Below are 24,112 nucleotides of genomic sequence, written 5' to 3'. Positions count from 1 at the left end.
ACACAGTGATAACTCTCTGAGTACAGATAATGTAGTAGATGTCACCTGCAGTCCTATGTAACACCACAGATAACACAGTGATAACTCTCTGAGTACAGATATTGTAGTAGATGTCACCTGCAGTCCTATGTAACACCACAGATACGACAGTGATATCTCTCTGAGTACAGATAATGTAGTAGATGTCACCTACAGTCCTATGTAACACCACAGATAACACAGTGATAACTCTCTGAGTACAGATAATGTAGTAGATGTCACCTGCAGTCCTATGTAACACACAGATAACACAGTGATATCTCTCTGAGTACAGATAATGTAGTAGATGTCTCCTGCAGTCCTATGTAACACCACAGATAACACAGTGATAACTCTGAGTACAGATAATGTAGTAGATGTCACCTGCAGTCCTATGTAACACCACAGATAACACAGTGATAACTCTCTGAGTACAGATAATGTAGTAGATGTCACCTGCAGTCCTATGTAACACCACAGATAACACAGTGATATCTCTCTGAGTACAGATAATGTAGTAGATGTCACCTGCATCCTATGTAACACCACAGATAACACAGTGATAACTCTCTGAGTACAGATATGTAGTAGATGTCACCTGCAGTCCTATGTAACGCCACAGATAACACAGTGATATCTCTCTGAGTACTGATAATGTAGTAGATGTCACCTGCAGTCCTATGTAACGCCACAGATAACACAGTGATAACTCTCTGAGTACAGATAATGTAGTAGATGTCACCTGCAGTCCTATGTAACACCACAGATAACACAGTGATAACTCTCTGAGTACAGATAATGTAGTAGATGTCACCTGCAGTCCTATGTAACACCACAGATAACACAGTGATAACTCTCTGAGTACAGATAATGTAGTAGATGTCACCTGCAGTCCTATGTAACACCACAGATAACACAGTGATATCTCTCTGAGTACAGATAATGTAGTAGATGTCTCCTGCAGTCCTATGTAACACCACAGATAACACAGTGATAACTCTGAGTACAGATAATGTAGTAGATGTCACCTGCAGTCCTATGTAACACCACAGATAACACAGTGATAACTCTCTGAGTACAGATAATGTAGTAGATGTCACCTGCAGTCCTATGTAACACCACAGATACACAGTGATATCTCTCTGAGTACAGATAATGTAGTAGATGTCACCTGCAGTCCTATGTAACACCACAGATAACACATTGATAACTCTCTGAGTACAGATAATGTAGTAGATGTCACCTGCAGTCCTATGTAACACCACAGATAACACAGTGATATCTCTCTGAGTACTGATAATGTAGTAGATGTCACCTGCAGTCCTATGTAACGCCACAGATAACACAGTGATATCTCTCTGAGTACTGATAATGTAGTAGATGTCACCTGCAGTCCTATGTAACGCCACAGATAACACAGTGATAACTCTCTGAGTACGGATAATGTAGTAGATGTCACCTGCAGTCCTATGTAACACCACAGATAACACAGTGATAACTCTCTGAGTACAAATAATGTAGTAGATGTCACCTGCAGTCCTATGTAACACCACAGATAACACAGTGATATCTCTCTGAGTACTGATAATGTAGTAGATGTCACCTGCAGTCCTATGTAACACCACAGATAACACAGTGATAACTCTTGAGTACAGATAATGTAGTAGATGTCACCTGCAGTCCTATGTAACACCACAGATAACACAGTGATAACTCTCTGAGTACAGATAATGTAGTAGATGTCACCTGCAGTCCTATGTAACACCACAGATAACATAGTGATAACTCTCTGAGTACAGATAATGTAGTAGATGTCACCTGCAGTCCTATGTAAAACCACAGATAACACAGTGATAACTCTCTGAGTACAGATAATGTAGTAGATGTCACCTGCAGTCCTATGTAACGCCACAGATAACACAGTGATAACTCTGTGAGTACAGATAATGTAGTAGATGTCACCTGCAGTCCTATGTAACACCACAGATACACAGTGATAACTCTCTGAGTACAGATAATGTAGTAGATGTCACCTGCAGTCCTATGTAACACCACAGATAACACAGTGATAACTCTCTGAGTACAGATAATGTAGTAGATGTCACCTGCAGTCCTATGTAACACCACAGATACGACAGTGATATCTCTCTGAGTACAGATAATGTAGTAGATGTCACCTGCAGTCCTATGTAACACCACAGATACACAGTGATAACTCTGAGTACAGATAATGTAGTAGATGTCACCTGCAGTCCTATGTAACACCACAGATAACACAGTGATAACTCTCTGAGTACAGATAATGTAGTAGATGTCACCTGCAGTCCTATGTAACACCACAGATAACACAGTGATATCTCTCTGAGTACTGATAATGTAGTAGATGTCACCTGCAGTCCTATGTAACACCACAGATAACACAGTGATAACTCTCTGAGTACAGATAATGTAGTAGATGTCACCTGCAGTCCTATGTAACACCACAGATAACACAGTGATAACTCTGTGAGTACAGATAATGTAGTTAGATGTCACCTGCAGTCCTATGTAAAACCACAGATAACACAGTGATAACTCTCTGAGTACAGATAATGTAGTAGATGTCACCTGCAGTCCTATGTAACGCCACAGATAACACAGTGATAACTCTCTGAGTACAGATAATGTAGTAGATGTCACCTGCAGTCCTATGTAACACCACAGATAACACAGTGATAACTCTCTGAGTACAGATAATGTAGTAGATGTCACCTGCAGTCCTATGTAACACCACAGATAACACAGTGATAACTCTCTGAGTACAGATAATGTAGTAGATGTCACCTGCAGTCCTATGTAACACCACAGATAACACAGTGATAACTCCCTGAGTACAGATAATGTAGTAGATGTCACCTGCAGTCCTATGTAACGCCACAGATAACACAGTGATAACTCTCTGAGTACAGATAATGTAGTAGATGTCACCTGCAGTCCTATGTAACACCACAGATAACACAGTGATAACTCTCTGAGTACTGATAATGTAGTAGATGTCACCTGCAGTCCTATGTAACACCACAGATAACACAGTGATAACTCTCTGAGTACAGATAATGTAGTAGATGTCACCTGCAGTCCTATGTAACACCACAGATAACACAGTGATAACTCTCTGAGTACAGATAATGTAGTAGATTTCACCTGCAGTCCTATGTAACACCACAGATAACACATTGATAACTCTCTGAGTACAGATAATGTAGTAGATGTTACCTGCAGTCCTATGTAACACCACAGATAGCACAGTGATAACTCTCTGAGTACAGATAATGTAGTAGATGTCACCTGCAGTCCTATGTAACGCCACAGATAACACAGTGATAACTCTCTGAGTACAGATAATGTAGTAGATGTCACCTGCAGTCCTATGTAACGCCACAGATAACACAGTGATAACTCTCTGAGTACAGATAATGTAGTAGATGTCACCTGCAGTCCTATGTAACACCACAGATAACACAGTGATAACTCTCTGAGTACTGATAATGTAGTAGATGTCACCTGCAGTCCTATGTAACACCACAGATAACACAGTGATAACTCTCTGAGTACAGATAATGTAGTAGATGTCACCTGCAGTCCTATGCAACACCACAGATAACACAGTGATAACTCTCTGAGTACAGATAATGTAGTAGATGTCACCTGCAGTCCTATGTAACACCACAGATAACACAGTGATAACTCTCTGAGTACAGATAATGTAGTAGATGTCACCTGCAGTCATATGTAATACCACAGATAACACATTGATAACTCTCTGAGTACAGATAATGTAGTAGATGTTACCTGCAGTCCTATGTAACACCACAGATAGCACAGTGATAACTCTCTGAGTACAGATAATGTAGTAGATGTCACCTGCAGTCCTATGTAACGCCACAGATAACACAGTGATAACTCTCTGAGTACAGATAATGTAGTAGATGTCACCTGCAGTCCTATGTAACACCACAGATAGCACAGTGATAACTCTCTGAGTACAGATAATGTAGTAGATGTCACCTGCAGTCCTATGTAACACCACAGATAACACAGTGATAACTCTCTGAGTACAGATAATGTAGTAGATGTCACCTGCAGTCCTATGTAACACCACAGATAGCACAATGATAACTCTCTGAGTACAGATAATGTACAAATAATGTAGTAGATGTCACCTGCAGTCCTATGTAACACCACAGATAACACAGTGATAACTCTCTGAGTACAGATAATGTAGTAGATGTCACCTGCAGTCCTATGTAACACCACAGATAACACAGTGATAACTCTCTGAGTACAGATAATGTAGTAGATGTCACCTGCAGTCCTATGTAACACCACAGATAACACAGTGATAACTCTCATGAGTACAGATAATGTAGTAGATGTCACCTGCAGTCCTATGTAACACCACAGATAACACATTGATAACTCTCTGAGTACAGATAATGTAGTAGATGTCATCTGCAGTCCTATGTAACACCACAGATAACACAGTGATAACTCTCTGAGTACAGATAATGTAGTAGATGTCACCTGCAGTCCTATGTAACACCACAGATAACACAGTGATAACTCTCTGAGTACAGATAATGTAGTAGATGTCACCTGCAGTCCTATGTAACACCACAGATAACACAGTGATAACTCTCTGAGTACAGATAATGTAGTAGATGTCACCTGCAGTCCTATGTAACACCACAGATAACACAGTGATAACTCTCATGAGTACAGATAATGTAGTAGATGTCACCTGCAGTCCTATGTAACACCACAGATAACACATTGATAACTCTCTGAGTACAGATAATGTAGTAGATGTCACCTGCAGTCCTATGTAACGCCACAGATAACACAGTGATAACTCTCTGAGTACAGATAATGTAGTAGATGTCACCTGCAGTCCTATGTAACACCACAGATAACACAGTGATAACTCTCTGAGTACTGATAATGTAGTAGATGTCACCTGCAGTCCTATGTAACACCACAGATAACACAGTGATAACTCTCTGAGTACAGATAATGTAGTAGATGTCACCTGCAGTCCTATGTAACACCACAGATAACACAGTGATAACTCTCTGAGTACAGATAATGTAGTAGATGTCACCTGCAGTCCTATGCAACACCACAGATAACACAGTGATAACTCTCTGAGTACAGATAATGTAGTAGATGTCACCTGCAGTCCTATGTAACACCACAGATAACACAGTGATAACTCTCTGAGTACAGATAATGTAGTAGATGTCACCTGCAGTCATATGTAATACCACAGATAACACATTGATAACTCTCTGAGTACAGATAATGTAGTAGATGTTACCTGCAGTCCTATGTAACACCACAGATAGCACAGTGATAACTCTCTGAGTACAGATAATGTAGTAGATGTCACCTGCTGTCCTATGTAACGCCACAGATAACACAGTGATAACTCTCTGAGTACAGATAATGTAGTAGATGTCACCTGCAGTCCTATGTAACACCACAGATAGCACAGTGATAACTCTCTGAGTACAGATAATGTAGTAGATGTCACCTGCAGTCCTATGTAACACCACAGATAACACAGTGATAACTCTCTGAGTACAGATAATGTAGTAGATGTCACCTGCAGTCCTATGTAACACCACAGATAGCACAGTGATAACTCTCTGAGTACAGATAATGTAGTAGATGTCACCTGCAGTCCTATGTAACACCACAGATAACACAGTGATAACTCTCTGAGTACAGATAATGTAGTAGATGTCACCTGCAGTCCTATGTAACACCACAGATAACACAGTGATAACTCTCATGAGTACAGATAATGTAGTAGATGTCACCTGCAGTCCTATGTAACACCACAGATAACACATTGATAACTCTCTGAGTACAGATAATGTAGTAGATGTCATCTGCAGTCCTATGTAACACCACAGATAACACAGTGATAACTCTCTGAGTACAGATAATGTAGTAGATGTCACCTGCAGTCCTATGTAACACCACAGATAACACATTGATAACTCTCTGAGTACAGATAATGTAGTAGATGTCATCTGCAGTCCTATGTAACACCACAGATAACACATTGATAACTCTCTGAGCACAGATAATGTAGTAGATGTCACCTGCAGTCCTATGTAACACCACAGATAACACAGTGATAACTCTCTGAGTACAGATAATGTAATAGATGTCACCTGCAGTCCTATGCAACACCACAAATAACACAGTGATAACTCTCTGAGTACAGATAATGTAGTAGATGTCACTTGCAGTCCCATGTAAACACTATGTGACACACCTCTGTGAGTGCAGATAATGCAGTAGCTTTCACTTGCAGTCCCATGTAAACACTATGTGACATCTCTGTGAGGGCAGATAATGCAGTAGCTGTCACTTGCAGTCCCATGTAAACATTATGTGGCACCTCTGTGAGTGCAGATAATGCAGTAGCTGTCACTTGCAGTCCCATGTAAACACTATGTGACACCTCTGTGAGTGCAGATAATGCAGTAGCTGTCACTTGCAGTCCCATGTAAACACTATATGACACCTCTGTGAGTGCAGATAATGCAGTAGCTGTCACTTGGAGTCCCATGTAAACACGATATGACACCTCTGTGAGTGCAGATAATGCAGTAGCTGTCACTTGCAGTCCCATGTAAACACTATATGGCACCTCTGTGAGTGCAGATAATGCAGTAGCTGTCGCTTGCAGTCCCATGTAAGCCCTCTGTGACCGCTCTGGGCTACATCTGCTGTCTTGCCTTGCTGTTGTTCTCAGGAATGCTGGTCTCCATTCATGGTGATTTGCTGTCACCCGGGTACATTCCTCGCCCCTCAGGAGGGTCACATGCCTCTAATCTCCTTACACACTCATTTCCATTCAGATGGGCTATGAAAGAATTCATCAATCATGTCCGGGGATTAGGGGAAGGGTCTGATTCGCCTCCTTGGTCTCAGGCTCTGTTCTGGGCGCTGCGGCTGGCACCTCCACTGCTCCGGGCATCAGGACCGCACTGTTCCCTCCGGTGAGTACTCATTGTCCTGTCATCAGTCTGACTGTAGGACTACATGTCCCATCATGTCCTGACACAACCCGAGGATAGTGAGCTGGTGAGCTATAGTGAGCTGGTGTCAGTGGGCCCCAACAAGCAGAGGGGGACTACAAGCCCCAGCATTGTATGTGAGAGGGGGACTACAAGCCCCAGCATTGTATGTGAGAGGGGGACTACAAGCCCCAGCATTGTATGTGATAGGGGGACTACAAGCCCCAGCATTCTATGTGACAGGGGGCTACAAGCCCTAGCATTCTATGTGAGAGGGGGACTACAAGCCCCAGCATTCTATGTGAGAGGGAGACTACAAGCCCCAGCATTATATGTGAGAGAGGGACTACAACCCCAGCATTCTATGTGAGAGGGGGACTACAAGCCCCAGCATTGTATGTGAGAGGGGGACTACAAGCCCCAGCATTCTATGTAAGAGGGGGACTACAAGCCCCAGCATTCTATGTGAGAGGGGGCTACAAGCCCTAGCATTCTATGTGAGAGGGGGACTACAAGCCCCAGCATTGTATGTGAGAGGGGGACTACAAGCCCCAGCATTGTATGTGAGAGGGGGACTACAAACCCCAGCATTCTATGTGAGAGGGGGACTACAAGCCCCAATATTCTATGTGAGAGTGGGACTACAAGCCCCAGCATTCTATGTGAGAGGGGACTACAAGCCGCAGCATTCTATGTGAGAGGGGACTACAAGCCCCAGCATTGTATGTGAGAGTGGGACTACAAGCCCCAGCATTCTATGTGAGAGGGGACTACAAGCCCCAGCATTCTATGTGAGAGGGGACTACAAGCCCCAGCATTGTATGTGAGAGGGGGACTACAAGCCCCAGCATTGCATGTGAGAGGGGGACTACAAGCCCCAGCATTGTATGTGAGAGAGGGACTACAACCCCAGCATTGTATGTGAGAGGGGGACTACAAGCCCCAGCATTGTATGTGAGAGGGGGACTACAAGCCCCAGCATTCTATGTGAGAGGGGGACTACAAGCCCCAGCATTCTATGTGAGAGGTGGGCTACAAGCCCCAGCATTCTATGTGAGAGGGAGACTACAAGCCCCAGCATTCTATGTGACAGGGAGACTACAAGCCCCAGCATTGTATGTGAGAGGGGGACTACAACCCCAGCATTCTATGTGAGAGGTGGGCTACAAGCCCCAGCATTCTATGTGAGAGGGGGACTACAAGCCCCAGCATTCTATGTGAGAGGTGGGCTACAAGCCCCAGTATTCTATGTGAGAGGGGACTACAAGACCCAGCATTGTATGTGAGAGGGGGACTACAACCCCAGCATTCTATGTGAGAGGGGGACTACAAGCCCCAGCCTTCAATGTGAGAGGTGGGCTACAAGCCCCAGCATTCTATGTGAGAGAGAGACTACAAGCCCCAGCATTCTATATGAGAGGGGGACTACAAGCCCCAGCCTTCTATGTGAGAGGTGGGCTACAAGCCCCAGCATTCTATGTGAGAGAGAGACTACAAGCCCCAGCATTCTATATGAGAGGGGGACTACAAGCCCCAGCCTTCTATGTGAGAGGTGGGCTACAAGCCCCAGCATTCTATGTGAGAGGGAGACTACAAGCCCCAGCATTCTATGTGAGAGGGGGACTACAAGCCCCAGCATTCTATGTGAGAGGGGGACTACAAGCCCCAGCATTGTATGTGAGAGAGGGACTACAACCCCAGCATTCTATGTGAGAGGGGGACTACAAGCCCCAGCATTCTATGTGAGAGGTGGGCTACAAGCCCCACATTCTATGTGAGAAGGAGACTACAAGCCCCAGCATTGTATGTGAGAGGGGGACTACAAGCCCCAGCATTCTATGTGAGAGGGGGACTACAAGCCCCATCATTCTATGTGAGAGGGGGACTACAAGCCCCAGCATTCTATGTGAGAGGGGGACTACAATCCCCAGCATCCTATGTGAGAGGGGGCTACAAGCCCCAGCATTCTATGTGAGAGGGGTACTACAAGCCCCAGCATTGTATGTGAGAGGGGGCTACAAGCCCCAGCATTCTATGTGAGAGGGGGACTACAAGCCCCATCATTCTATGTGAGAGGGGGACTACAAGCCCCAGCATTCTATGTGATAGGGGGACTACAATCCCCAGCATCCTATGTGAGAGGGGGCTACAAGCCCCAGCATTCTATGTGAGAGGGGACTACAAGCCCCAGCATTCTATGTGAGAGGGGACTACAAGCCCCAGCATTGTATGTGAGAGGGGGACTACAACCCCAGCATTGTATGTGAGAGGTGGGCTACAAGCCCCAGCCTTCTATGTGAGAGGGGTACTACAAGCCCCAGCATTGTATGTGAGAGGGAGACTACAAGCCCCAGCATTATATGTGAGAGAGGGACTACAAGCCCCAGCATTGTATGTGAGTGGGGGACTACAAGCCCCAGCATTGTATGTGAGAGGGGGACTACAAGCCCCAACATTGTATGTGAGAGGGGGACTACAACCCCAGCATTCTATGTGAGAGGGGGACTACAAGCCCCAGCATTGTATGTGAGAGGGGGACTACAAGCCCCAGCATTGTATGTGAGAGGGGGACTACAAGCCCCAGCATTCTATGTGAGAGGGGGCTACAAGCCCCAGCATTCTATGTGAGAGGGGTACTACAAGCCCCAGCATTGTATGTGAGAGGGGGACTACAAGCCCCAACATTGTATGTGAAAGGGGGACTACAACCCCAGCATTCTATGTGAGAGGGGGCTACAAGCCCCAGCAATCTATGTGAGAGAGGGCTACAAGCCTCAGCATTGTATGTGAGAGGGGGCTACAAGCCCCAGCATTGTATGTGAGAGGGGACTACAAGACCCAGCATTCTATGTGAGAGGGGGCTACAAGCCTCAGCATTCTATGTGAGAGGGGGCTACAAGCCCCAGCATTGTATATGAGAGGGGGCTACAAGCCCCAGCATTCTATGTGAGAGGTGGGCTACAAGCCTCAGCATTCTATGTGAGAGGGGGCTACAAGACCCAGCATTCTATATAAGAGGGGGACTACAAGCCCCAACATTCTATGTGGGAGGGGGCTACAAGCCTCAGCATTCTATGTGAGAGGAGGCTACAAGCCCCAGCATTCTATGTGAGAGGTGGGCTACAAGCCCCAGTATTCTATGTGAGAGGTGGACTACAACCCCAGCATTCTATGTGAGAGGGGGCTACAAGCCCCAGCATTCTATGTGAGAGGGGGACTACAAGCCCCAGCATTCTATGTGAGAGGGAGACTACAAGACCCAGCATTGTATATGAGAGGGTGACTACAAGCCCCAGCATTCTATGTAAAAGGTGAGCTACAAGCCCCAGCATTGTATGTGAGAGGGGACTACAAGCCCCAGCATTCTATGTGAGAGGGGAACAAGCCCCAGCATTGTATGTGAGAGGGAGACTACAAGCCCCAGCATTCTTTGTGAGAGGGGACCACAAGCCCCAGCATTCTATATGAGAGGGGACTACAAGCCCCAGCATTGTATGTGAGAGGGAGACTACAAGCCCCAGCATTGTATGTGAGAGGGGGACTACATGCCCCAGCATTGTATATGAGAGGGGGACTACAAGCCCCAGCATCCTATGTGAGAGGGGACTACAAGCCCCTGCATTGTATGTGAGAGGGGGACTACAAGCCCCAGCATCCTATATGAGAGGGGACTACAAGCCCCAGCATTGTATATGAGAGGGGGACTACAAGCCCCAGCATTCTATGTGAGAGGGGACTACAAGCCCCTGCATTGTATGTGAGAGGGGGACTACAAGCCCCAGCATTCTATGTGAGAGGGGGACTACAAGCCCCAGCATTCTATGTGAGAGGGGACTACAAGCCCCAGCATTCTATGTGAGAGGGGACTACAACCCCAGCATTCTCTGTGAGAGATTACAAGCCCGAGCATTCTATGTGAGATGGGGACTACAAGCACCAGCATTGTATATGAGAGGGGGCCTACAAGCCCCAGCATCCTATGTGAGAGGGGACTACAAGCCCTAGCATTGTATGTGAGAGGGGACTACAAGCCCCTGCATTGTATGTGAGAGGGGGACTACAAGCCCCAGCATTCTATGTGAGAGGGGGACTACAAGCCCCAGCATTGTATGTGAGAGGGAGACTACAAGCCCCAGCATTCTATGTGAGAGGGGGACTACAAGCCCCAGCATTCTATGTGAGAGGGGACTACAAGCCCCAGCATTCTATGTGAGAGGGGACTACAAGCCCCAGCATTCTATGTGAGAGGGGGGCTACAAGACCCAGCATTGTATGTGAGAGGGGACTACAAGCCCCAGCATCCTATGTGAGAGGGGGACTACAAGCTCCAGCGTTCTATGTAAGAGGTGGCCTGCAAGCCCCAGCATTGTATGTGAGAGGGGACTACAAGCTCCAGCATTCTATGTGAGAGGGGAACTACAAGCCCCAGCATTGTATGTGAGAGGGAGACTACAAGCCCCAGCATTGTATGAAAGAGGGAGACTACAAGCCCCAGCATTCTATGTGAGAGGGGGCTACAAGCCCCAGCATTCTATGTGAGAGGGGGCTACAAGCCCCAGCATTGTATGTGAGAGGTGGGCTACAAGCCCCAGTATTCTATGTGAGAGGGGACTACAAGACCCAGCATTGTATGTGAGAGGGGGACTACAACCCCAGCATTCTATGTGAGAGGGGGACTACAAGCCCCAGCCTTCTATGTGAGAGGTGGGCTACAAGCCCCAGCATTCTATGTGAGAGGGGGCTACAAGCCCCAGCATTCTATGTGAGAGGTGGGCTACAAGCCCTAGTATTCTATGTGAGAGGGGACTACAAGACCCAGCATTGTATGTGAGAGGGGGACTACAACCCCAGCATTCTATGTGAGAGGGGGACTACAAGCCCCAGCCTTCTATGTGAGAGGTGGGCTACAAGCCCCAGCATTCTATGTGAGAGGGAGACTACAAGACCCAGCATTGTATGTGAGAGGGTGACTACAAGCCCCAGCATTCTATGTAAGAGGTGGGCTACAAGCCCCAGCATTCTATGTGAGAGGGTGACTACAAGCCCCAGCATTCTATGTGAGAGGTGGGCTACAAGCCCCAGCATTCTATGTGAGAGGGGGACTACAAGCCCCAGCATTGTATGTGAGAGGGGACTACAAGTCCCAGCATTCTATGTGAGAGGGGGACAACAAGCCCCAGCATTGTATGTGAGAGGGAGACTACAAGCCCCAGCATTCTATGTGAGAGGGGACTACAAGCCCCAGCATTCTATATGAGAGGGGACTACAAGCCCCAGCATTGTATGTGAGAGGGAGACTACAAGCACCAGCATTGTATGTGAGAGGGGGACTACAAGCCCCAGCATTGTATATGAGAGGGGGACTACAAGCCCCAGCATCCTATGTGAGAGGGGACTACAAGCTCCTGCATTGTATGTGAGAGGGGGACTACAAGCCCCAGCATCCTATGTGAGAGGGGACTACAAGCCCCAGCATTGTATATGAGAGGGGGACTAAAAGCCCCAGCATTGTATGTGAGAGGGAGACTACAAGCCCCAGCATTCTATGTGAGAGGGGACTACAAGCCCCAGCATTCTATATGAGAGGGGACTACAAGCCCCAGCATTGTATGTGAGAGGGAGACTACAAGCCCCAGCATTCTATGTGAGAGGGGGACTACAAGCCCCAGCATTCTATGTGAGAGGGGACTACAAGCCCCAGCATTCTATGTGAGAGGGGACTACAACCCCAGCATTCTATGTGAGAGATTACAAGCCCGAGCATTCTATGTGAGATGGGGACTACAAGCACCAGCATTGTATATGAGAGGGGGACTACAAGCCCCAGCATCCTATGTGAGAGGGGACTACAAGCCCCAGCATTGTATATGAGAGGGGGACTACAAGCCCCAGCATCCTATGTGACAGGGGACTACAAGCCCCTGCATTGTATGTGAGAGGGGACTACAAGCCCCTGCATTGTATGTGAGAGGGGGACTACAAGCACCAGCATTCTATGTGAGAGGGAGATTACAAGCCCCAGCATTCTATGTGAGAGGGGGACTACAAGCCCCAGCATTCTATGTGAGAGGGGACTACAAGCCCCAGCATTCTATATGAGAGGGGACTACAAGCCCCAACATTCTATGTGAGAGGGGGGCTACAAGACCCAGCATTGTATGTGAGAGGGGACTACAAGCCCCAGCATTCTATGTAAGAGGTGGGCTGCAAGCCCCAGCATTGTATGTGAGAGGGGGACTACAAGCTCCAGCGTTCTATGTAAGAGGTGGGCTGCAAGCCCCAGCATTGTATGTGAGAGAGGGACTACAAGCCCCAGCATTGTATGTGAGAGGGGACTACAAGCCCCAGCATTCTATGTGAGAGGGGGACTACAAGCCCCAGCATTGTATGTGAGAGGGGGGCTACAAGCCCCAGCATTCTATGTGAGAGGGGTCTACAAGCTCCAGCATTCTATGTGAGAGGGGGACTACAAGCCCCAGCATTCTATGTGAGAGGTGGGCTACAAGCCCCAGCATTGTATGAAAGAGGGAGACTACAAGCCCCAGCATTCTATGTGAGAGGGGGACTACAAGCCCCAGCATTCTATGTGAGAGGGGACTACAAGCCCCAGCATTCTATGTGGGAGGGAGACTACAAGCCCCAGCATTGTATATGATAGGGGGACTACAAGCCCCAGCATCCTATGTGAGAGGGGGGCTACAAGCCCCAGCATTGCATGTGAGAGGGGGCTACAAGCCCCAGCATTCTATGTGAGAGGGGGACTACAAGCCCCAGCATTGTATGTGAGAGGGGACTACAAGACCCAGCATTCTATGTGAGGGGACTACAAGCCCCAGCATTCTATGTGAGGGGGACTACAAGCCCCAGCATTCTATGTGAGAGAGGGACTACAAGCCCCAGCATTCTATGTGAGAGGGGACTACAAGCCCCAGCATTCTATGTGAGAGGGGACTACAAGCCCCAGCATTCTATGTGAGAGGGAGACTACAAGCCCCAGCATTGTATATGAGAGGGGGACTACAAGCCCCAGCATCCTATGTGAGAGGGGGACTACAAGCCCCAGCATTCTATGTGAGAGTGGACTACAAGCCCCAGCATTCTATGTGAGAGGGGGACTACAAGCCCCAGCATTGTATGTGAGAGGGAGACTACAAGCCCCAGCATTGTATGTGAGAGGGGGGCTACAAGCCCCAGCATTCTATGTGAGAGGGGACTACAAGCCCCAGCATTCTTTGTGAGAGGGGACTACAAGCCCCAGCATTCTTTGTGAGAGGGGACTACAAGCCCCTGCATTGTATGTGAGAGTGGGACTACAAGCCCCAGCATTCTATGTGAGAGGGGGACTACAAGCCCCAGCATTGTATGTGAGAGGGGGACTACAAGCCCCAGCATTCTATGTGAGAGGTGGCCTACAAGCCCCAGCATTGTATGTGAGAGGGGGGCTACAAGCCCCAGCATTCTATGTCAGAGGGGGACTACAAGCCCCAGCATTGCATGTGAGAGGGGGACTACAAGCCCCAGCATTGTATGTGAGAGGGGACTACAAGCCCCAGCATTGTATGTGAGAGGGGACTACAAGCCCCAGCATTGTATGTGAGAGGGGACTACAAGCCCCAGCATTCTATGTGAGAGGGAGACTACAAGCCCCAGCATTGTACGTGAGAGGGGGGCTACAAGCCCCAGCATTCTATGTGAGAGGGGACTACAAGCCCCAGCATTCTATGTTCATCACATGGAGACACCAGTGAGGGGTCAGTAACCAGAATGTGTCCTGTGAGGCGGCTCATTGTGGCCCTTAGGCTCGGGCCCCACCATTGGGTTACTGACAGCCTGTGGTGCTGCTGATCTGGCGGAATCTGTGGGGGGCTTCGTATCCGACATCTGATCTCTGAGCCGCCTCGTGGGTTCACCCCGTTATTTATTGACACAGTGTAACACATCCAGGATAAGTCTGGAGAGGAGGCATAAGTGGTTAATCCGGGTGAGATCCAAGGTCCATGTGGACCTCCCAAGGAAGAAGCAAGTGGCCCTGGATTCGTGTGTGGACATTGACCGTGTGGACCCCCAGCTCCAGTCTGAACCCTCACGGACCCACCGTCCGGGTCATGCAGTGTTCACAAAATGGAGGTGCTCCAGGTGCGGAGACACATATACCCCAAGTGCAGTTTCCCATATGTGAGTGCTGGCCCTGTGTTCTGTAGTACCAGGTAGCAGTGATACTGTGTTCTGTAGTACCAGGTAGCAGTGATACTGTGTTCTGTAGTGTAAGGTAGCAGTGGTACTGTGTTCTGTAGTACCAATTAGCAGTGATACTGTGTTCTGTAGTACAAGGTAGCAGTGGTACTGTGTTCTGTAGTACCAGGTAGCAGTGATACTGTGTTCTATAGTACCAGATAGCAGTGATACTGTGTTCTGTAGTACCAGGTAGCAGTGGTACTGTGTTCTGTAGTGTAAGGTAGCAGTGGTACTGTGTTCTGTAGTACCAGGTAGCAGTGATACTGTGTTCTGTAGTACCAGGTAGCAGTGATACTGTGTTCTTTAGTACAAGGTAGCAGTGATACTGTGTTCTGTAGTACCAGGTAGCAGTGATACTGTGTTCTGTAGTACAAGGTAGCAGTGATACTGTGTTCTGTAGTACAAGGTAGCAGTGATACTGTGTTCTGTAGTACAAGGTAGCAGTGGTACTGTGTTCTGTAGTACCAGGTAGCAGTGATACTGTGTTTTTAGTACAAGGTAGCAGTGGTACTGTGTTCTATAGTACCAGGTAGCAGTGATACTGTGTTCTGTAGTACCAGTTAGCAGTGGTACTGTTTTCTGTAGTACCAGGTAGCAGTGGTACTGTGTGCTGCAGTACCAGGTAGCAGTGATACTGTGTTCTGTAGTACCACGTAGCAGTGGTACTGTGTTCCGTAGTACCAGGTAGCAGTGATACTGTGTTCTATAGTATCAGGTAGCAGTGATACTGTGTTCTGTAATATCAGGTAGGAGAGATACTGTGTTCTGTAATATCAGGTAGCAGTGATACTGTGTTCTGTAGTACCAGGTAACAGTGGTACTGTGTTCTGTAGTACCAGGTAGCAGTGATACTGCGTTCTGTAGTATCAGGTAGCAGTTGTACTGTGTTCTGTAATATCAGGTAGCAGTGATACTGTGTTCTGTAGTACCAGGTAGCAGTGCTACTGTGTTCTGTAGCACCAGGTAGCAGTGATACTGTGTTCTGTAGTACCAGGTAGCAGTGATGCTGTGTTCTGTAGTACCAGGTAGCAGTGATGCTGTGTTCTGTAGTACCAGGTAGCAGTGGTACTGTGTTCTGTAGTATCAGGTAACAGTGATACTGTGTTCTGTAGTACCAGGTAGAAGTGATACTGTGTTCTGTAGTATCAGGTAACAGTGATACTGTGTTCTGTAGAACCAGGTAGAAGTGATACTGTGTTCTGTAGTACCAGGTAGCAGTGATATTGTGTTCTGTAGTACCAGGTAGCAGTTATACTGTGTTCTGTAGTACCAGGTAGCAGTGATACTGTGTTCTGTAGTATCAGGTAGGAGAGATACTGTGTTCTATAATATTAGGTAGCAGTGATACTGTGTTCTGTAGTACCAGGTAGCAGTGCTACTGTGTTTTATACTACCCGGTAGCAGTGGTACTGTGTTCTGTAGTGCCAGATAGCAGTGGTACTGTGTTCTATAGTGCCAGGTAGCAGTGGTACTGTTTTCTGTAGTATCAGGTAGCAGTGGTACTGTGTTCTGTAATATCAGGTAGCAGTGATACGGTGTTCTGTAGCTCCAGGTAGCAGTGATACGGTGTTCTGTAGTACCAGGTAGCAGTGGTACTGTGTTCTGTAGTACCAGGTAGCAGTGTTACTGTGTTCTGTAGTATCAGGTAGCAGTGGTACTGTGTTCTGTAGTATCAGGTAGCAATGATACTGTATTCTGTAGTACCAGGTAGCAGTGGTACTGTGTTCTGTAGTATCAGGTAGTAGTGATACTGTGTTCGGTAGTACCAGGTAGCAGTGGTACTATGTTCTGTAATATCAGGTAGCTGTGATACTGTGTTCTGTAGTACCAGGTAGCAGTGATACTGTGTTCTTTAGTACCAGGTAGCAGTGATACTGTATTCTGTAGTACCAGGTAGCAGTGATACTGTGTTCTGTAGTACAAGGTAGCAGTGGTACTTTGTTCTGTAGTACCAGGTAGCAGTGGTACTGTGTTTTGTAGTAACAGGTAGCAGTGATACTGTGTTCTGTAGTATCAGGTAGCAGTGATACTGTGTTCTGTAGTATCAGGTAGCAGTGATACTGTGTTCTGTAGTATCACGTAGCAGTGATACTGTGTTCTGTAGTATCAGGTAGGAGTGATACTGTGTTTTGTAGTATCAGGTAGCAGTGATACTGTGTTCTGTAGTATAAGGTAGCAGTGATACTGTGTTCTGTAGTACCAGGTAGCAGTGGTACTGTGTTGTATATGTACCGGGTAACAGTGATATTGTGTTCTGTAGTATCGGGTAGCAATGATACTGTGTTCTGTAGTATCAGGTAGCAGTGATACTGTGTTCTGTAGTATCGGGTAGCAGTGATACTGTGTTCTGTAGTATCAGATAGAAGTGATACTGTGTTCTGTAGTATCAGGTAGCAGTGATACTGTGTTCTGTAGTACCTGGTAGCAGTGGTACTGTGTTCTATATGTACAGGGTAACAGTGATATTGTGTTCTGTAGTATCGGGTAGCAGTGATATTATGTTCTTCAGTACCAGGTAGCAGTGATACTGTGTTCTGTAGTATCAGGTAGCAATGATACTGTGTTCTGTAGTACCAGGTAGCAGTGATACTGTGTTCTGTAGTACCAGGTAGCAGTGATACTGTGTTCTGTAGTACCTGGTGGCAGTGGTACTGTGTTCTGTAGTATCAGTTAGCAGTGATACTGTGTTCTGTAGTACTAGGTAGCAGTGGTACTGTGTTCAGTAGTATCAGGTAGCAGTAATACTGTGTTCTGTGGTACCAGGTAGCAGTAGTAGTAGTGGTGTGGTGGTGGTGATGGTATTGTGGTAGTAGTGGTGTGATGGTACTGTGGTAGTAGTGGTGTGGTAGTACTGTGGTAGTAGTGGTGTGGTGGTATCGTGGTAGTAGTAGTGTGGTGGTACTGTGGTAGTAGTCATGTGGTGGTATTGTGATAGTAGTGGTGGTGGTACTATGGTAGTAGTGGGGTGGTGATGGTACTGTGGTAGTAGTGGTGTGATGATGGTACTGTGGTACTAGTGGTGTGATGATGGTACTGTGGTAGTAGTGGTGTGGTGGTGGTACTATGGTAGTAGTGGGGTGGTGATGGTACTGTGGTAGTAGTGGTGTGATGATGGTATTAGTGGTGTGGTCGTAGTGGTGATAGTATTGTTGTGGTAGTGGTGTGGTGATGGTACTGTGATAGTGCTGGTGTGATGATGGTACTGTGGTAGTAGTGGTGTGATGATGGTACTGTGGTATTAGTGGTGTGATTATGGTACTGTGGCATTAGTGGTGTGATGATGGTACTGTGGTGGTAGTGGTGTGGTGTGATGATGGTACTGTGGTGGTAGTGGTGTGGTGGTAGTGGTGTGGTGATAGTACTGTAGTAGTAGTAGTGGTGTGGTGATGGTACTGTGGTAGTATTAGTGTGAGTATGGTACTGTGGTAGTAAGGGTGTGGTTGTGCTGCGGTAGTAGTGGTGTGGTGGTAGTAGTGTTGTGATACTGTGGCAGTAGTGGTGTGGTGGTACTGTAGTAGTGGTGTGATGATGGTACTGTGGCAGTAGTGGTGATGGTACTGTGGCAGTAGTAGTGTGGTGGTGGTACTGTGGTAGTAGTGGTGTGGTGATGGTACTCTGGCAGTAGTAGTCTGGTGGTGGTACTGTGGTAGTAGTGGCGTGATGATAGTACTGAGGTAGTAGTGGTACTGCTGCAGTAGTGGTGTGATGAGGGTACTGTGGTAGTAGTGTTGTAGTGATAATGTGGCAGTAGTGATGTGGTGGTATTGTGGTAGTGGTGTGATGATGGTACTGTGGTAGTAGTGGTGTGGTGGTGGTACTGTGGCAGTAGTAGTGTGGTGGTGGTACTGTGGTGGTAGTGGTGTGGTGATAGTACTGTGATAGTAGCGGTGTGGTGGTGGTACTGTGGTAGTAGTGGTGTGGTGATAGTACTGTGGTAGTAGTGGTGTGGTGATGGTACTGTGGCAGTAGTAGTCTGGTGGTGGTACTGTGGTAGTAATGGCGTGGTGATAGTACTGTGGTAGCAGTGGTGTGGTGGTGGTACTGTGGTAGTTATGGTATGATAATAGTACTATGGTAGTAGTGGTACTGTGGTAGTAGTGGTGTGGTGATGGTACTGTGTTAGTAGTGTGGTGATACTTTGGCAGTTGTGATGTGGTATTGTGGTAGTGGTGTGATGATGGTACTGTGGTAGTGGTGTGGTGGTGGTTCTGTGACAGTAGTAGCATGGTGGTGGTACTGTGGCAGTAGGGATGTGGTGGTGTGGTGGTGGTGGTACTGTGGTAGTAGTGGTGTGGGGGTGGTAGTAGTGGTGTGATTATAGTACTGTGGTAGTAGTGGTGTGGGTATGGTACTGTGGTAGTAGTGGTGTGGTGGTGGTACTGTGGTAGTAGTGGTACTGTGGTAGTAGTGGTGTGGTGGTACTGTGGTAGTTGTGGTGTGGTGATGGAACTGCGGTAGTAGTGGTGTGGTACTGTGGTAGTAGTGGCGTGGTGATGGTAGTGTGGTAGTACTGGTATTGTGACAATAGTGGTGTGGTACTGTTATAGTAATGGTGTGGTGGTGGTGGTACTGTGGTAGTAGTGGTGATACTGTGGTACTAGTGGTGTGTTGGTGGTAGTTGTGATGTGGTGATGGTACTGTGGTAGTACTGGTGGTAGTAGTTGTGTGATGGTACTGTGGTAGTTCTGGTGGTAGTAGTGGTGTGGTGGTACTGTGGTAGCAGTGGTGTGGTGGTGGTACTGTGGTAGTGCTGGTGTTGTGGTACTGCTGCTGACCCTTTATCAGACTTAGGATAGCGAGACTCTGCAGACATGCAGCACGTCGCAGTGGCAGAGGTGTGATGTGGAGGTAAATGAATTGAAATCTCTCCGGCTTCATTTGCAGTAATCCGCTCCTGGCGCTGCCTCCTGCCAGGAGGATTAATTACTGATCTAAAGCATGAAAATAATATCATCTAAGAGCAGAGAATTAATATGGACGCTCGTAACGAAGCAGCGGAGTGTGACCACCACCTGAACGCTGCCTGAGCGAGAGGTGGGCACCAGCAGCCTCACTCCCAGTGTCACGGCTCAAATCCAGTAATCTGGCACCAGACGGCCCAAGATTCTGCTAAACTGGCATCAGCACATGGCCAAATCTAACCCAGAGTCACTGCTTCCCTGCCCCTCAGACGGAGCTGGAGATGGGGGGCACATCGGGGCCGGCCTCATTCTATACCTACAAGATTATCGCTCGGTGGTGAAAAAGCGAAACGCGTAGATGACTGCGATATAAACAGAAGGAGACAATGGAGGGCGGACGCTACCGACCAAAGAGAATCACACACCGGGGTCTGCGGCTGCTCAATGTGGGCTGTACAGGGGCTGCATGGGGACTGTGTGGGGCTGTATGGGGACTGTGCGGGGCTGTATGGGGACTGTGTGGGGCTGTATGGGGACTGTGTGGGGCTGTATGGGGACTGTGTGGGGCTGTATGGGGACTGTGCTGGGCTGTATGGGGACTGTGTGGGGCTGTATGGGGACTGTGCTGGGCTGTATGGGGACTGTGCTGGGCTGTATGGGGACTGTGCGGGGCTGTATGGGGACTGTGTGGGGCTGTATGGGGACTGTGTGGGGCTGTATGGGGACTGTGCGGGGCTGTATGGGGACTGCGGGGCTGTACAGGGGCTGCATGGGGACTGTGTGGGGCTGTAAGGGGACTGTGCGGGGCTACATGGGGACTGTGCGGGGCTGTATGGGGACTGGGCGGGGCTGTATGGGAACTGTATGGGGCTATATGGGGACTGTGTGGGGCTGTATGGGGACTGTGTGGGACTGCATGGAAACTATGCTGGGCTATATGGGGACTGTACAGGGGCTTTATGGGGACTGTACAGGGGCTGTTTGGGAACTGTACGGGGCTATATGGGAGCTGTGCGGGGCTGTATGTGGACTGTATGGGGACTGTGCGGGGCTGTATGGGAACTGTACGGGGCTATATGGGGACTGTGTGGGGCTGTATGGGGACTGTACAGGGGCTTTATGGGGACTGTACAGGAGCTGTTTGGGAACTGTACAGGGCTATATGGGAGCTGTGCGGGGCTGTATGGGGACTGTGCGGGGCTGTATGGGAACTGTATGGGGCTGTATGGGGACTGTACAGGGGCTGTTTGGGAACTGTACAGGGCTATATGGGAGCTGTGCAGGGCTGTATGTGGACTGTATGGGGACTGTGCGGGGCTGTACAGGGGCTATATGGGAGCTGTGCGGGGCTGTATGTGGACTGTATGGGGACTGTGCGGGGCTGTACAGGGGCTGTATATGGACTGTGCTTGGCTGTATGGTGACTGTGCTGGATTGTACAGGAGCTGTATGGGAACTGCGGGGCTGCATGGGAACTGTGCTGGGCTGTATGGGGAATGTGCTGGATTGTACAGGAGCTGTATGGGAACTGTGCGGGGCTGTATGGGAACTGTACGGGGCTATATGGGGACTGTGTGGGGCTGTATGGGGACTGTACAGGGGCTTTATGGGGACTGTACAGGGGCTGTTTGGGAACTGTACAGGGCTATATGGGAGCTGTGCGGGGCTGTATGTGGACTGTATGGGGACTGTGCAGGGCTGTATGGGAACTGTATGGGGCTGTATGGGGACTGTGTGGGGCTGTATGGGGACTGTACAGGTGCTTTATGGGGACTGTACAGGGGCTGTTTGGGAACTGTACAGGGCTATATGGGAGCTGTGCAGGGCTGTATGTGGACTGTGCGGGGCTGTACAGGGGCTATATGGGAGCTGTGCGGGGCTGTATGTGGACTGTATGGGGACTGTGCGGGGCTGTACAGGGGCTGTATATGGACTGTGCTTGGCTGTATGGTGACTGTGCTGGATTGTACAGGAGCTGTATGGGAACTGCGGGGCTGCATGGGAACTGTGCAGGGCTGTATGGGGACTGTGTGGGGCTGTATGGGGACTGTGCAGGGCCGTATGGGGACTGTACAGGGGCTGTATGGGGACTTTGCAGGGCTGTATGGGGACTGTGTGGGGCTGTATGGGGACTGTGCAGGGCCGTATGGGGACTGTACAGGGGCTGTATGGGGACTTTAGAGGGGCTGTATGGGAACTGTACGGTGCTGTATGTGCACTGTGCAGCGCCGTATGGGGACTGTACAGGGGCTGAATGGGAACTGCGGGGCTGTATGGGGACTGTGCGGGGCTGTATGGGGACTGTGCAGGGCCTTATGGGGACTGTACAGGGGCTGAATGGGAACTGCGGGGCTGTATGGGGACTGTGCGGGGCTGTATGGGGACTGTGCAGGGCTGTATGTGGACTGTACAGGGGTTGTATGGGGACTTTAGAGGGGCTGTATGGGAACTGAACGGGGCTGTATGTGGACTGTATGCGACTGTGCGGGGCTGTACAGGGGCTGTATATGGACTGTGCGGGGCTGTATGGGGACTGTGCGGGGCTGTACGGGGACTGTATATGGACTGTGCGGGGTTGTATGTGGACTGTACAGGGGCTTTATGGGGACTGTACAGGGGCTGTTTGGGAACTGTACAGGGCTATATGGGAACTGTGCGGGGCTGTATGTGGACTGTATGGGGACTGTGCGGGGCTGTACAGGGGCTATATGGGAGCTGTGCGGGGCTGTATGTGGACTGTATGGGGACTGTGCGGGGCTGTACAGGGGCTGTATATGGACTGTGCTTGGCTGTATGGTGACTGTGCTGGATTGTACAGGAGCTGTATGGGAACTGCGGGGCTGCATGGGAACTGTGCAGGGCTGTATGGGGAATGTGCTGGATTGTACAGGAGCTGTATGGGAACTGTGCGGGGCTGCATGGGAACTTTGCAGGGCTGTATGGGGACTGTGTGGGGCTGTATGGGGACTGTGCAGGGCCGTATGGGGACTGTACAGGGGCTGTATGGGGACTTTGTAGGGCTGTATGGGGACTGTGTGGGGCTGTATGGGGACTGTGCAGGGCCATATGGGGACTGTACAGGGGCTGTATGGGGACTTTAGAGGGGCTGTATGGGAACTGTACGGTGCTGTATGTGCACTGTACAGGGCCGTATGGGGACTGTACAGGGGCTGAATGGGAACTGCGGGGCTGTATGGGGACTGTGCGGGGCTGTATGGGGACTGTGCAGGGCCTTATGGGGACTGTACAGGGGCTGAATGGGAACTGCGGGGCTGTATGGGGACTGTGCGGGGCTGTATGGGGACTGTGCAGGGCTGTATGGGGACTGTACAGGGGCTGTATAGGGACTTTAGAGGGGCTGTATGGGAACTGAACGGGGCTGTATGTGGACTGTATGCGACTGTGCGGGGCTGTACAGGGGCTGTATATGGACTGTGCGGGGCTGTATGGGGACTGTGCGGGGCTGTACGGGGACTGTATATGGACTGTGCGGGGTTGTATGTGGACTGTATGGGGACTGTGCGGGGCTGTACAGGGGCTGTATATGGACTGTGCGGGACTGTACAGGGGCTGTATGGGAGCTGTGCGGGGCTGTATGTGGACTGTATGGGGACTGTGCGGGGCTGTACAGGGGCTGTATATGGACTGTGCGGGGCTGTATGTGGACTGTATGGGGACTGTGCGGGGCTGTACAGGGGCTGTATATGGACTGTGCGGGGCTGTATGTGGACTGTATGGGGACTGTGCGGGGCTGTACAGGGGCTGTATATGGACTGTGCGGGACTGTACAGAGGCTGTATGGGGACTGTGCTGGATTGTACAGGAGATGTATGGGAACCGTGTGGGGCTGCATGGGAACTGTGCAGGGCTGTATGGGGACTGTGC

At 49.0% G+C, this 24,112-nt stretch overlaps 1 protein-coding gene across 8 annotated transcripts in view; it reads left to right on the top strand.

Moving 5' to 3' along the window:
- Positions 1–24,112, top strand: part of CNTFR (ciliary neurotrophic factor receptor) — an 869,018-nt gene that overhangs the window by 325,315 nt on the left and 519,591 nt on the right. Inside the window, exon 1 of one of the 8 annotated variants that reach the window (XM_073683127.1) lies at positions 6,931–7,073. The exons of the other annotated variants lie outside the window; for them this stretch is intronic. The gene's annotated coding sequence lies outside the window, so the exon portion shown is untranslated. Of the gene's footprint in view, positions 1–6,930; positions 7,074–24,112 lie in introns of those variants that run through there. 8 annotated transcript variants of the gene reach the window in all.

Source organism: Phyllobates terribilis, unplaced genomic scaffold (assembly GCF_046119375.1).
Source record: "Phyllobates terribilis strain yellow unplaced genomic scaffold, ASM4611937v1 Scaffold_1__5_contigs__length_1240528914, whole genome shotgun sequence".
Taxonomy (NCBI): domain Eukaryota; kingdom Metazoa; phylum Chordata; class Amphibia; order Anura; family Dendrobatidae; genus Phyllobates; species Phyllobates terribilis.
The sequence above is the reverse complement of the archived record's forward strand: the minus strand, read 5'-3'. Positions and strand labels throughout refer to the sequence as shown.